General features: G+C 43.6%; 1 protein-coding gene across 3 annotated transcripts in view; it reads right to left on the bottom strand.

Annotated features, from left to right (window-relative positions):
- The window catches only part of JADE3 (jade family PHD finger 3), a 68135-nt gene extending 57914 nt beyond the window's left edge, over window positions 1-10221 (bottom strand). For 2 of the 3 annotated variants that reach the window (XM_040584846.1, XM_040584849.1), the window contains exon 1: window positions 10009-10221. The gene's annotated coding sequence lies outside the window, so the exon portion shown is untranslated. Of the gene's footprint in view, window positions 1-9809; window positions 9829-10008 lie in introns of those variants that run through there. The other variant, XM_040584848.1, reaches the window with a different exon arrangement.
- Between the last annotated feature and the right edge of the window lie 6069 nt (window positions 10222-16290).

The following is a 16290-nucleotide window of genomic DNA, read 5'->3' as shown; positions in this document are numbered from 1 at the left end:
AAGTACTTCTGACATCCTTCATCGAACTCCGGACGCTAGTATTTGTGAGATTTCATAAGGAAAGACCCTCAGTTCTCTCTTGGTCAGACATCTGATCATCACACCAGCACTCAAACTGTCACCTCTCCCTGCAAAGAAACTCCATAAATAAATAAAGCACCCAAGCTTTGCTCTTAGACCACAAAACACAAGACTTGGAGCACAATCAAATGACAATTAATGAAGCAGCAGACATGAAAACACAGTAAATAGGACTTCATCAACTTCATCCTTTGTGGCAGCAAATTCTACAGCAGCATCCAAAAATTACTTCTTCCTTCAATGTGATCTTAAATGGTCAGAAAGGGTTGGGTTTTTTTTTACTGCTATGAAAGAGAAACCTGTATAAACGAAGTAATCCTTCTCCAAAGCCACTCCTGCTCAGTCAGACAAAACACATGACAAGCTCTGAGAAACAAGCAGGGAAATTTTGGCCTCTGTGGAGTCAATAGTAATTAAAGTCAGTGCCAAAACAAAGCCAGAAATTCACAAAGCACTGATCTGATTAATTTGTGTGCGAGCACAACTCATACGCAACAAAACTGAATTTATTTCTTCTCAAAATTTCCTGATGCAAATATGTTGGGGAAGGGTGGGGGATTGCAAGATCAAGTTGTAACACAAGAGAACTATTCCTTTAAAGCACTCACTGCCAGAACAGCTTACTGTCAAAAGGAAAAATGTGACCTTTAATAAAATTGTCTATAAATATACAGACCTTTATGATTTCTTGTAGTTTATTAAAGTACAAGTTCCACTATATAAAACTGTTGCCTTTACAGAGGCAAAGCCTTTGACATTGTTTAGCAAGGGGTTAAACTAGACCTACAGAGACTGACACTCGCATAGGTATGGAGGAGCTTCCACCAGATCCGAGGAGGAAAGCAGGTAACACTGCCCCTCACTATATGCTGGTATTTTCTGCGCTTCAGGCACACAAACAGCACCAAGGTCCCCTGTGCTACATTTGCCAAACCCCATCAATGACCCAAAGTGGGGTGGGGGGTGGGTGGGAAGAAACTGAAAAACACCCCCCAACTTGTTTTAATAGGTTTGGTCCCTGAGAGTTTTACCTCACTTCTGCTCACCTGAAGCACAAAACCTTTCGTAATGGTCTCAGTCCTGGAAAGCTCAACAGAGAAAGTATGCAAAGGAGAAGCAGCTCAGCTCCTGTGTTAATTGCCATCATGCAGTTAAACCCACAATTCTGACTGATTAAATCTCTAGGAGCCTGTTAAGAGCCCATGAACAGGGAGAGGTGCTACAGAGTAGCCTAATGTGGCACTAAAACCTCTAGAAGATGGATCTAAAGATGCGTTATTATGGCCAAAGAAGTCTGGTACAGGAGCAAAGCAGGCTCAGCTTCTATAGTCCTCATACAAGGGCTGACACTAACATCACTGCTTCAGAATTAAGCATATATGACCACTCTGATCATTATAATGTAGCTACACTAGTGCAACACCTTCAAAGTGTTAGAAAAGCCGGCTTCGTTGACAGAATGAGCTTAATACAGATCTCCTAAAATTATTACAAGGAGGAAAGAAAAAAAAGCATTTTTGATAAAAAAATTATCATAGGGTAGGAAACCATTAGAAAACTATTTGGGAACAAGTGCAACCTGGTTACTTTTAAGTGTTTTGAAAGACACTCCACTAAACCAATACTTTGCCACTGCCTTGTTTTTTCAGCAGTTCCTCTTGGTACATAAAAGTTTATTCTTGAAACATACTCAATCTGTACAAAACACATAAAAGCAATTGTATTTACTTTAAGTCAAACACAGATTCAACTTCATTAACCAAGCACAACTTACATAGGTACAGGCATTAAGAGCACAGAAGCTTTTGTTAAATACACAAGCAAAATACTCATCACGTCAATACAAGTGTTCACTGGAAAAAAAAAAGCGCATTATATCACAAATGCTTTCTTTTCTATGAATATTGGAAAACACAACTTGATTTTTCAGTGGATGGTGCTTTTATATAAACATATGTAAACCCACACAAATGTAGCAGCCACAAAAAAAAGTAGCACCTCACATAAAGACGAGGCTTTTCCCTCACCAGTGTTTTTATTAGACCTAGCAAACCTACACAAATCTTCTAAAAAAAAGAAACCCAAGAGGTCTGCCAAAATATTTTTAGGCCAATTGCAAATAATTTGGAAGTCCGCAATGTCTGAAGTCTGGTAGAGAAGGCAAATTTAATTTTGACCTAGCTGATTTATAGGGTCCTAAGAAGACTGTAAGACACTCACTAGAAATGCTGTTTTCTCCAATAACAAGGAAAAAGTTGGGAAGTCAAGGCAAAAAGAAGAGGGGACAGCCAATGGGAGACAACAAAGGCATCAAACACATGGCTGGGAGAGATAAGTAGGAACTATAAATCACGTTCAAGTTGTCATGGGCACTTGAGGCTTTTTTTTTTTTGTTCCCCTTTTTGATTTAATTTAGACATTTAGACGTTTTTTCCAACTCTTAACCCATTCATACCTCAAAAGTGAACTGGCTGAAATGCAAGAGTCAAACATGCAGAAGCAAACACACAGAAAACAAATTTATTTCAATGATCTTAAAAAGAGAATGAAATGGCACCTGCAAAAGTTATTAGACTTCAGCAACCTAAATTAATGCATATCCCTGTTTGCTCTTACATATAGAGACTTCTGAAAATCCAGAACAAGTACACAGAAGATGCCAAACACGGGACCTAAGCCAGCACTTAAGCCAGATCAATCCACATAACGGGAGTCACGGGGCTCTGACTGATACTAAGGTGACTGTCAGGAGCACAAGCTTTCTAATAACTTACATCCCACCTTCTGGTTTTGTGACATATATAGAGGAAGAAGAACGAAAACACCACACGTCAGACCTAGCAAAGAACCATATATTCAGTTTTAAGCAATAGAGGAAAGACAGAATACACTAAGTACTGAAACAAAGTAATTTTTAACCTGCTCCTCTTTTCACTTAGCTCAGGCCAGAGTCTTTATATTTGACAACAGTTCCACCACAGCTATTTCACCTCTGTATAGGCATATAGATCCAACCAGAGCAAGTCAAATCTCTGTCAAAATTGCAGTAGCATACATGGGTGTAACTTGCTAGATTAGGCAAAATCACATTCAATTGCCACAGTAAGTAAACTCTTTGTACACCAGTTGTATAAAAATTATTTTATAAACTTCAACATGCCTAAATATCTGAAAAATACCTGAATAAAGAAAAACTTTTAAAATGTTCACAAAATGGCACTGGGAAACTACATATGAGATCTTAAAAAAAATGCAAAACCAACGGAAACAAAACCAAACCACCTAAATTGATGGATACCAGTTGCAAAGAGCACACAAACCCACCTTTCTTTATTTTCAGGTTTTTCCACCTTTTCCTTTTTGGCCCAAAATAGTGAAGAAGCACTAACCAAAGAAAGCATGGAAAATTAATCTCTGTAACATGGACAAAATATTTTGCAAAAAAATAATTTCCGCAGAAGAATCAATACCATTAAGCAGGAGTGAACTTTACCTGTTATGTATGCCAACAGCCTTTACAATATTGTTGCTCGTAAACAAGCACCTTGTATTAAGATCAACCTTTTAGTTCCTCCCTCAGTCTTACACATTCTGTTGCAGAGCTGCAAGTTCAAATTTGTCAGGCAAAATGCTTCACTTACTTCTTAAGATTGCTCATTTCATGCTACGCTGGAAATGATTATGTTGTTAACATAAGGAAGACTGCAACTTCATTATCAGGTTTAAGTATCTGCCTTTCAGTTGCTTAAATGACAGCCAATTTGATTTTTATAAAAGAACACAACTGCTCTCAAATTAGGCTGAAGTTGAAGAGTTGATAGAACTCCCCCAAACAAGGTTAATGCTACCGAAGTGTATCGAAGTGTAGCAACACTGACAACCAGTAACTTTTCCCTTGTCAGACCATCGGTCAGCAGTTCTTGAAAAAGCACAAAAACCTATTTTCTGTGCTTGAAATGAGCATTTCTCCTCCTTCCTATCAAACAACATTTAACAAGGTTTACATTGCACTGCAGAGTAATCACCTGTCATGACTATTTCAGTCAGTTACCTGCTGGGAAAAGAGCCTATTTGCATGAAAGCAGGAGCAGGCGTACAAGTTTGTTACTCTTCTTCCCTTGCAAGTACTAATAAAAGTGGGAGGTATTATACTCCTACCTCTTCTTCTGCTGAGGCTCCTCGTCACCAGATAATTGCTGAGCCTACCATTTTCTTGTGCTTCTCCATAACTTGATCACATACTGAGTACTTTAGCTCCACAAGGGTTTTGTTTGTTTGGGGGTTTTTTTCCCCTCTTTAAACCCAAAACCTGGGTAGGACATAGCACTATTTCAAACGGTGACAAAGTCCTCTCTCTACAGCCACTTTGCTATCAAAGCCTGCAAATTAACACTGGAAAAATATTAAAGAAATACAAGCATTTAACAGCAGAACTATAAAGATAATTAAAAACTGAAAGTAATCCCATAAGGGAAATATTTTTCCTCCTCTGACAGAATACACATTTCCCCTATACATTTTTATATCCTTCAAGATGTAAGATTTTTTTATGCAGCCTCAGAAAGAAAATACTGCCATTTTAGTCTGCTACACTTACTATGTAGCGAAGTTTTAAGTATTTGTGCATTAAAAATAATAATGTTCTCAGTATCTTCATGCTCTTTAAAGCAAGCATTATTTAAAACTTGTCTGGTTTGTTAAACCAATACTCACAATTTTGAAGTAGCACGAATAAAAGCTCCAAGTTTAGCTATGATTTTCAAGTGCTCATGAACATTCACATTTCTGCCTAAACATAGCAGTGTAAACTAATAACCAAAATATCTTTAGCAAAAAACTTCTAGCATTTGTAGCAGATATGTCATTTATTTGCACATTTAAAGAATTTCAGTAATCCAGTATTACACGATAAACTATATATCACAATGAAAAGCTATTTAGCACACAGGCATGTCCTATGGAGGCATTTTTCTCCCGCTACCTGGTCACCTACCCAAGAGCATATTCCAAAACAAGAACCTGGGAATCTAAAACACTGCTTAGAAAACACTTCATAACACAGTTGCACAGAATTAACTACTTGCAATAAATGCTCCTGGTCAGTTTTCATTTCCACAGCCTGATAAGCAAGGTACCACCTCTCCCTTTGGAGGATCCCAGGCATCCCAGCATCTACTCACCCACTCCACAGCCCTAATCCTTGGAAGCTGTTGGACTTGCTGTGTATCAAACCACTTGTGCAGGCGTGAAATTGCTCTCTAGGACACGAACAAGAGCCTGAGACTTTCACCAGCAAAGGCTACCACATAGTCAGGAGCTTTTAGCAGGTATGACAGACCCCTAGAAAACGTTCAAGTAAGAATTTTTCAGAGCAAGGTGGGGAAAAGGGAAAAAGAAAAAGGGGCAGAGAGGAAGCCCTGGACAGTAGATTAGTGAAATAATACATAATTCCCTCAAGACCAGGTGACAAGCAGATTCATTTTAGCAACCAGCAAGGCAAGTGTATAAACCTGTTTTTTAACATCTCCCCACAGCCCTAATTAAAACACAAGGAGGCATTAACGACACGATACGTTATGTTCAGCATTCAGTTCAATAAGCAAGAAACACAGCTCCGTAATCTAATGCTGTAACAGGTGTACTTTAATGAAGGAAAGCACTCCAAAGTTTTCAAAGTTTAACAAGCTAAGGCAAGCATCCCAGTATTTAATCCAGGAGAAAGTTACAACAAATAGCATCAGCAGTCACGAGCTTATACTCCCACCTTCTCCTGCTCCTCTGAACAGAGCGACTTAACAAGTGCCAGCGGAGCCTCCACAGCCATGCTTGCAGCTCAGGGTCTCATCCATTTCTTTAAAGCCAAGTAAAGCTTGTATTATAGCTCTACAAATGCAGGAGCTTTCATTAGGCCCAAGATCACACATCTCAGACTGCTCTAATCCCCAAATTCTTGGTCTCCTACACACTGAAATAAGATCTTAAATGCTGGAAAAGTTCAAATGCCACCTAGGGAAGTGACTTGGAAGTAAATAAATATGAAGGAGCCAACAGCCCAGGGAAACATGGAGGAGGTTGGATATTGCACAGACATCTCTCCACAGAAGTCAATAGCTGGGCTCTCACGTCACACTTAGAAAACTTTGCCAGATACCATCTTACAGGTGAAGTAAGTCAAAGTATCACTACAAATAGTACCTATAGATACACTTTTTAGGAGTTCTGAACATCAGATGTGCAGCTGTAGCTAGAAGATTGTACAAAGAAAACTAATTTTAAAGTGACAGTGTAATTGATCGTTTAACATGGATAAATATAAATCGCCTCTCCTGCTCTTTTTATTTTAAATAGCAGCATTAAGTTAAAATCAGCTGTGTGCTAAAATACAAAATTTCATATCATTATCCCACTTTTCAGAGGTGCCATGAAGTCCTACAGATCTCCCACTCCTACCTGACCCAGCCTCTGCCAGCAAAAAACCTGCTAAGGCCCTGACATAACATTTTATGCATCAGCTCTTCAAGATGCAAATAGCATCTGTTGGCTTCCATTACATAAATATCCCCAATAAGAGCTATTAACAACTTGTAAGTTTCCATTTTAAGTAAAGTATGTCAAAATTGCATTTATGTCTCCAATTACATGAAGCCTCAAGTGTTACAAGCACTTCAAATCTTCAGAAAAGAGAAATGCCACATAACTTCAGAGGAAGGGTTCCCCTCTCCAGAAATTCCAAAGCCTCTGAGTCCCCTCAGCTGTAGCTCCTGCAAAAACTGTGGTAGTGGGGAGAGATTAAGCTGGCACGATCAAATGGCAAACTTTCCCTAAGTCCATTTCTGTCTGTAATGCCAGAAGTAATGCCAACCAAAGAGCAACACCACCACTGACCTAGACAAAACAGCAAGTTTTTGGTTATAAAATACATCCAGACAGTAATACCCATGCTTAACAAAATACTAAGTTATAAATTTCAGTTGAATACAATGTTCTTTGTTATTAAATTGTCCTGTATTTTCTGAAGAGTGGGCATGTGCTACACTGTCAAACCCATTCAGTCAAGAGCCTACAAAACCACACGCCAACGTCTAAGGGAGACTTCTAGGAACTAAAGGAGAAAGACATATCACAGAAAGAGCACTTTATATAACATTTTCATCCATGGATCATAGAAGACTCACTACAAAAACGTGTACACATTCCTACTCTGGACATATCACAGGTCTCGCAGAACTAACCAAAAACGTACAGACACCACAGCATACACCTTACCCTCTATGGCACAATAGTCAGAAACTGATTTCAAAAATTGAAATAAGCTACCTAAAGAGATCATAGGGAAAGATCAAAAGGTTATCAACTTCAAACTCAAGGCAGATTATACAGGGTTTAACTTTACTTCTCACCCGCAGGTCTAACACATCCAGCTGTTTTCACCACAGCCTTGGACACCTGCTGTCACACCAGCCAAGAGTTCAGGTCAAGACACCTCACAGGCCAGCTGCAGCAAGCTCTTCAGGATAAACACTCTACAGCACTCAGCACGTGGTAGCTACTACAGTGACCATATGCATGTGTGCCTGCCTATGTGTACATATATAAAACTGTACAGGTAAAATTAATACTCAATTGTAGCCAAACAGCCTTTGTAAACTCTCCTCCATAAGCAAACCAGCCAGCTCTATGAAAACTACCTGTATTTTAAAAACAAAACCAAAAAGCCTACAACAATCTCAGGTATCCCAATAAATCCCTGATGCAAATTTCCTTATTTTTCTCCCATGGGGAAGAAGTCCACAAAACCACAGAGGAGGAAAAAGTTGAGATTATTCTAACACTACACTGAGATCCTCTAGCCCAGGCTTTTACATTCACAGCGTATTTTCATGATTTTAACGAGATCCCAAATGAACATGCATCGTTGCCAATAAATGCCACTGCTTACGTTCCTGCATCAGCTCTCTAGCAAATCTTTGTAGGTACCTGGTACACGTACATAACACAAATAAAATAAACAACAAAACCCCCACAGTTGTGCTGACTGACCCAGCTCAGGGGAATTTTTCCTGCTGACAGAGGGAGGGAGGCTAGTTCTGTAAAAGGAACCTAGAAAGAGGAAACAGCACGTGAAGGACAGGTAATAGAGACAGCTCTTGTTATTTTGATGACTTTTACTGCATCTAAAGACCAGCTTTTGCAGCAAAGAGCTTTCTCCTGCTCCAGTTTGGCACCAAAAAAAGGGCATGTCATGTCTAGTCTGGAAAGAGGTCAGAAGTTCAGTTTAAAAAAACAACAACAAAACTTCAGATCCTGAAAGCACTAACTTGCTTTTAATTTGAAAAGGGACTTTCTTCACTAAAGTGACTTCAAATTACATTTTGTCCCTTCAGTAATGCAGGTGAAAGATTTTCTGACATCCTGCTAAGAACTCTGGTGGCAGGCTTGAAAGTTAAGCTAACGTGCCTTCAACCAGATTGCCCTTTCCTCTCTAAACCCACCAGTCTCTTGCATTTTCAGGTTAGCTCTAACCACTGCTAAGACACGGTCTCACTTTGCAGAGATTAGCAGGTGTGCTCGAGATGCTCTATACAACAGCCCACAAGCACCAACATGACGTAAAAAGCTGGCTGCAGACAAAACATTTTGCATGCACCAAGACAAAATAGTTCTCTTAAAGCATTCAGTTGTACTGCAAAGGCTCTTTCACGTTATCAGAGAGGCAAAATAGCTTTCAAGTTTCCAGTGTATTTTAACTAGAGGATTTCTAATCACAACTGGATGCAGACTCCCGCATCCCCCTCTCCTGAACATGGAAAAAAAATCGGCTTTAAAGTACAGCGCTAATTTAGTGATGTTTTAATTAAAGTATGTAGCCACTCGTTATAACAATTTGTGAACAATAGCTGAACTCTTCAACTATAAATGCTCTTTGTAAAAGAGTTGTATTTTCAAACCAGGAGAAAAAGCATCATTTATTCTTCTCATTAGGACGTATTTTAAGGTGCCCCATACCCAATCCTCCCGCGAATCGCCACAGAATTATTTGCAACTGCTACTTTTGCTACATCCCTGGCCGTTAATCGCAGCAGTCGCCGGCCGGCCGGCCGTGAAACGAAGCCATGCCATTGCAGAAGGATAAGCGGCATTCCAGCAAACCCCGTGCGAGGGAGGAAGGTTTGATTTGGAGAATCGAAGTCGGGAGCTTCCCACCCCTGCCGGCACCGGGGACTCCGGGGCACCATCCGCGCCCCTTAAACTTACCGTGGCGCCGCGGCGGCCCGGCTGCGCTAGCGCTTCATTGTCAAACTCAGTTCTAGCAAGTTCCTCGACATACTGGCGGAGCGGTGCTCGGCGGCGGACGAGCGCCCGGCTGGCTGCCTGTCTGCCCGCCCGCCGCCCGGCCGCCACGCCCAGCCGCGCTCCGCAGGGCCCCGCCGGCTCGGGCACCGGCGGGTCGCCGCCTCTCCGGGCTGCGGCGAACAAAAGGGCGCAGCGCCGGGGGCCGCCGCCGCCGCCCAGCCCCTGCCGCCCCCCGCGGGCACAGCCCGGCCAGCGCGGGGGTGGAGCGGCGGAACCGCCGCAACTTTTCCCTCCGGACGCGGCCGGAGACGCAGCGCCCACGCCGGACGAGCGGCCCGCCGCGGCGCCCGGGGGACGCTGCCCGCCCGGCACAGCACGGCTCGGCCGCCACCCCCGACCCGGCTCCGCGATCCCCTCCCCGGCGCCCCACGTACCCGCAGGACCCGCCGCCTCCCCCCGCTCGCCGCCGCTTCCTCCGCCCTCCTGCCCGGCCTTGGCGCCAAACACCGCCGCCGCCTCCCGCCCGCCGCAGGCCCGGCGCCTCCCCCGCGCACAGGCCCGAAGCGGCGGCCCCGGCGGCCCGGCGCCCGCCCCCCGCCCCGCCTCCATGCGGGCAGCCCGGGCCGCGCTCACCTCCCGCCGCCGGCGCCGCACGGCACGGCGCGCCGCCGCCTCCTCCCCTGCTCGCCGGCGTGGGCGGCTACGGCCGTCAGGGCTGGCGCTGGTGCTCCCGCCGCGGCGGCGGCTGCTGCTGGTGCTGCTGCTGCTCCTGCTGCGGCTGCTGCTGCCGTCCCGCGCCGGCGCGCATCGCCTCCGCCCGCCCGGGCCCGTGGCCGGCGGCGGCTCCCGCCCTGCGTGCCGGCTGCTCGGCGCGCCCGCAGCCAGGCCCCGGCCCCGCGCCCGCCCCGCTCCTCCTCCTCCTCCGGCGGCGGCGGCCGCACAAGAGCCCTATTGTATTATTGACACTGCTGGGCTCCAGGCCCCGCCTCTTCCCCTTCCCTTCCCTCCCTGCCCGCGCCGCGCCGGGCCTTCCTGCCAGCTGCGCCGGCGGAGCCCGCCCCCGCCCCGGCCGGCGGGCGGGAAAGGGCCTGGGGCGAAGGCCTCACTGCCAGCCCCTCAAGCGGGCGTCAGGGCTGAGGGGAGCGAGCCGCGCCTGGAACCGGCTGGGAGCCGGCTCCCGCCGCACTCGAGCGTTACTTCTCCCTTCGAGGCGCCAAGCACAGACGCTGAGGCCGTGGCAGCGCCTGGCCCGCCTCCGCGGAGCCATCAGCTACCGAGACCCAGCTCTGGGCTGGGCAACTGGCAACAGGAGCAGAGGGGGCTGCGCACCTCGCCACATCCCACCTGCCTTCCAGCAGCTTCCAAGGGTGCCATGTGCCCATCCCCACCTGGTCCAGCCCTAAATCGAGAACATTTTGTGCAAGTGGCCCAACTTGTAAAATGATGATCATAAAGTCTACCGTAGGGTGGCTTTAGCCAGCCATTTTTATAGTCACTCGGCCTGTAATGGAGTTCCTCATCCAAACATTTGACAGAAAGCACAGTAGACAGCAAGAATTTGGCAAACCTCCTTCATTATTAGGCCCCACGCCCACACACGTTTCCCATACTGCTATTAGCAAGTATCACTTGCATCAAATGCACTGCAAACCCCTTTTGCCTTCCTTACCAGAAGAACTGCTGCAGAGATTTATCTGGAGAATGCCCTTCGGCCGCTGCAGCCCTGTTCTCTGTGCACACAGTAAGTGACACAAGGGAAGGGCACAGAAACTCGGCAGGGAAGGAAAACAAACCTGGGGTCTCAAATCTGGGATACAGCCCTTGTCTCTAGGCCAGGCACAGAGAAGAAACAGCAAGAATGTAATAAGCAGGAGTAACAAGGAAAACAGCAGCAGCAAACAGGGCAGCGATAGTTCAGCATGCCTGAGCTGCACTTCTGCAGGGCTTCCAGACAACAGCCAAAAAATGAGGTGAAATGGATGGTAAGAAAGGAGGTACTGTTTCAGGCCAAATGTTCCGTCTAGCTCAACAGCCTCCCACCTGCTCTACCAAATCACAGGCCCCCCGCATCAAACTTCCTCCTGGCCCAAGTGGCCATACACAGTAAGATACTTCCCCCATGTGCTCCGCGAGCCTCCAACTGCTTCTTACTCAGATTTCCCAAGCAGGATGTGGCACGTCTGTTTAGTAACCCTCAACAGATCACTCCTCCAAGTACTTGTCCAAGTCAGCTTTCACTGAATCCATGTAGGCTTCTGGCTGTAAATCACTGCTGGCAAGGACTTCCACAGATCTACTACCTGCTGAAAAAAAAACCAACACACCCAAACAATCTCTTTTCTTTTGAATACCTGGTTAATATTCCTGCTTGTAAGAAGTGTAGCTTTCTACAAATGCAGTTAGATGGCAACCGAACTGTGACGCTGACAAGTATAACTTCCTTCATGCACCAATGATCACCTTATTTGCCTTCTGTTCATTAATGTATACTTGCCAGGAAAACACTCTGAGTAGCTTCAGAAAACCACAGTATCAAGTAAAATACCAAGAATGCTTCCACCACCACTTGTGGAATCCTCTGTATCAAACCGGGTGGAGTCCAGGCAGCAGGGCAGGCAATACCAATTCTAAGACAAGAGACCTGAAGTCCAAAATTAAGAGAATTTGGAGTGATAAAGCCAAGTCCATGCGCTATAGAAAAAGATCTGCTTTCTAGTCATAAAAAGAATTTAAAGTCCAATTCAGTTAAACAGAAACTATTTTCAAGTATCAATGTCTTCATTTGGGTTTTAAAACAACTTCTGTCTTTTCTGTGTCCATGAAACCTGCTTAGTTCTAGAGCGTGTGTATATATAGTGTTTAAGGTATCTGTCATTCTGAAGGACAACGAAGAACATATATTCACATCAGTGAAGGAAACATTCCTATGAGAAGTTTTCTGCCAGATTATGTATGCATTACTTCATCAGGAGCAGATGCAGCCCAACCTGGGAAAGGTGTTGTGCAGCTATTTCCCATGCCAGAAACCACATGCCCACCCCCCCACCCCCACCCCCCCCACCCCCGGCTGTCCCATGTCAGGAGCAGACAATATCCAAACCTCTAGTTCTACAGTAAATGCACAGCTATACATGGTGAGCTCAGGGCCAAAAGATGACATCGGAAAACTGGTGGCAGAAAGTCCATGGGGCTGCTAATTTCAATAAATGCTTTTATGTGCAAATACATTTTTTGTTATCTCATCCTGTGTAACTTTGAGCAAACTATTTACCGTTTGATAAAGAACTTACACAGCATTTACATTTGCTATGCATTTCTGAGCAAGATGAATAAATAGGAAGCAGATTGTACACCGTTTTCTTCTTGAAGACATATGCAACAGTTTTCACATTTTCTCCAGAATGGATGAACTACAGATGCTCTTATGCACCTAGAGAATATAAGGAATTTACAAAGCCAGATGTTAACATGCTGATAAAATAAGAGCACAAACATGAAGTCCTCCCAAGGGAGGAATGCTCCGGAAACTAGAAGTATAAGAGATATGGTCAAGGTAAGATAATGTATACATGTATACCATACCCAAGTTGAACAAAGTCATTATTCAGCCTTAAAAAGACTGCCTATAGTATATTAGGGTATTAAGAAAGTTACACTGAAGTTTAACATCTGAGAAGTGGGGTCACGCAGAGTTTACATGGATTGGAGCCACAAAAGAAGCATCTCTAGTTGAAATACCTAGAAGTATTTAAGTGAATTTCAATAGAAAAGTATTTTTTCGACAAAATCTGCTACCTCTGATTTTTCCAGAGAATCAGATGCCAGAGAAGTAAAAAAACAAACGCCAGAGTATCATGGAGGAGTAGTGGAGGGAAATAAGAAGTGGAAAGGCCTAAGAGGTTAATTCGTACTCCTTGCCTCCAAGCCTTTGCAGTGTTCCCAGCATGCATGTAGAAGCCTCCATGGGCAGCAATTCTAGTTGACTGACAGAAGCAATACACAGATACCCGAAGCCTTTCTTTGAAACTTGTAGATGCTGCATAAAACGCACTTCATCAGCAGATCAGATACCATTGATGAAACCTTGATACAACATCCTTGAAGCCAGAGCAAGCATTGGCAGCTACTAGCAAGACAGAGAGAAAAGCTTAACTCCATTATTTTCCTTTCACAATGAACAAAATCATTGAAGTGTTACCATAAAGCACAAACACCCACCTGCAAAGAGAGCACTAATTATCACTGTGGAGTAACTTTCATTCTTCTGTGGGGAAAAAAAATGCAAAGTGGAATCTCATCTAAGGATGGCTAGCTGTCTTTAAACCCTCTTGTGACTGAAATGTTTCTGATACTATTAGATATAGCAGCAAAGAGCACTCAGAGCTTCAAAAGATTTGTCTTTAACACTGAATCCAACTCTTCAGCACCTGTTGGGGCAGCTATCAAAAGATGCCCTCAGGTCATAGTACAGCCCTTCCATTTCTTCCCCAGAACCCTTTAAAAAAAAAAAAGCCCCTGAAGTGTTTTTTTGGTGGGACTTCAGAAATGGGGGGGAAGGTCTCGCCTCATAAAAAGATCAGCACGTTCAGACAAAAAAAAAAAAAGTAGTACTTCCACAATCATGAAGCATTTACTCTCTTTAGAGCAAAATGTGCCAACTTCACTTCCCAGGATCTGACAAGTTCAAAGTTTTGTGCTTAGGGAGATCTTCCATTCATCTTTCTCCTCCTAAGACAGTAACACAGAACGGAGAGGACTGCCAGCAGCTTTCAAAACCTATCAGTATTACGGCTCTGTGCCTTAAATGCATGCAAGTAAATACCTAACAAAAAAAGAATCAAAGAATACATCTTACACTTATATTAGTGAGGAAACAAATTGTGTATCTTGCCTGAGTTTGAAAGTTACCTGCCTCTATAGTGCTGTACATGCAGTTTGGGGGAAATCTCACCTACAGCAGTCGCCATCCATACAAGTAGGGGGAAGGCTGCTGCTCCCTTCAGTGCTCAGAAATCACACAGCAATGGTCGAACCACCCTTCCCCACACCCCCAAAACTTAGTTTAGATTTTTTTGGACACACAAATTTAATGGATCAAACTGCAAAAAAAACTTTTCAATTTTTCTTCACTATGACAAGGACAAAAGGTAACTAAAAATGAAACTGGAGATTCTCACATGACTATGAACTAGGACTTCATCACCATGATACTTGTGATAAAATGAAGTTGGACAAGCAAAGAGATACATACCACTATCATCGAGACACAGAGTCCTTTGAGCTCCCAGTACTGGCAGAGGTGCCTACCCTTAAATGTATCCTCATCATTTGGGTAGAATCTATAATAGCACATTGCTTTTAGCCTTTGCAGTTTGGAAACCTAAGACAAACACTCATTTAAACACTGTTCAAGAGCCTCTTAACCTCACCGTAATTTCATCTCTATCAACTTAACCTGATGCTTTTAAGGACAAACTTTCCATAGCAGTTTTAACAGAAGGATATAAGGGAAATCCACATGTGTTTGGAAGGTCTTTTAGACCCTTGACAACACTGGCAATTTTAAAGCCTTGTGCAACTATGAAGAGGATGACTTGTACTTGACAGAAGCTAGTCACATTGCTTAATACATTCTGGGAAGGTATTCAGATACTCCAGCCATGAAATTGTACATAGCTAGGGATTATCACTAGATACATGAAAAAGTAAAGGATTGAGCAGTTGCACATTTTCCTCTGTGTACTCAGAGATCTTTAAGAGCTTTTTTAAAAGCTTCTCTCACTTCCCCCTCCTTTTCTTCTCTCTTATTCAGAACCACTGATAACTACATATGCATCAGGAAGACTGCATGACCACAAACATTACCAACAAGAATTCTACGGCAACGAGACATTCCAAAGAGATGAACGCAGTAAAAAAGCATTCTTCTATCAAACTGGACGTCTGGCCTGTTAATACACTGTGACTCCTAACCATCCAGTGAAACCTTCTGTACATCCTGCTTTTACCAGGTTTGAAGCTTGCAAAGTTTTCCTGTAAGTAGCTGGTTGTGTGAGAGACAGAGCTCAGACAGACAGCTTTAAGAGAAACTTCCAGGCTGGCAATACAGTAAGTTATTATTTTTCAGAAATTGTTATCCTCAGCAAATGGATATAGCTTGTACTGTGAGCTCTGCAATGTTCAGGGAATGGGGTGGACCACCACAGAGCTGCCTTCCAGCATGTACTGCAGCAAGAACGCAGTACTACAGCACACAATAAAGTGCTGCAGCCCACTTGCACCATCCCACTCAAATCCATGCGTGCTAGAGACAATACTTGTGAACCACACTTATTCATAGGTTTTTAATGCTATTGGACTTGAATTTATATGTTTTAGATTGGGTTTAAACATGCCTTGGAAGAGCTGTTCCTGTAGACCTCTAAAGACTTGTGTCACCCTTACGGATTAAGGCAGCTTACTTATTAATTCAAAAAAGAAATGGCACAAAGGTCCAAAGGAGTCAACAAGGAACTTGATAGCAAAAATCCTACAGTTTAGGAACTACTCAGACAGGCACCTGGGCTGCTGTGAGGTCTTAAAAGATTCATGTCATAGTGGCTTTTACTAAATCTTTAAGAAAAAAGCCTGGGGAATCAACACCTAGAAGATATTATCAGCAATACTAATTTAAATATGCACCAAATGCTGAATGCTTTATAAATAAAGCCTAAATTTTTAAAAGCCAGCATTTAAGAGAAGATATACAGCTACAGAGTTCTCACTCACACTTGAGTCATTAAAACTCATTTTTGCCCCTATTAGAATGACTGAAGCACATATTCTCTAATAAAAAGTTTCAGGTTGCTTTTCAGAATTAAAAAAAATAACAAAATCTGTCCCAGTTATGTAAATGCAGCCTGGTATGTGGATTAC

Source organism: Falco naumanni, chromosome 2, assembly GCF_017639655.2.
Source record: "Falco naumanni isolate bFalNau1 chromosome 2, bFalNau1.pat, whole genome shotgun sequence".
NCBI classification, from domain to species: domain Eukaryota; kingdom Metazoa; phylum Chordata; class Aves; order Falconiformes; family Falconidae; genus Falco; species Falco naumanni.
The sequence above is the reverse complement of the archived record's forward strand: the minus strand, read 5'-3'. Positions and strand labels throughout refer to the sequence as shown.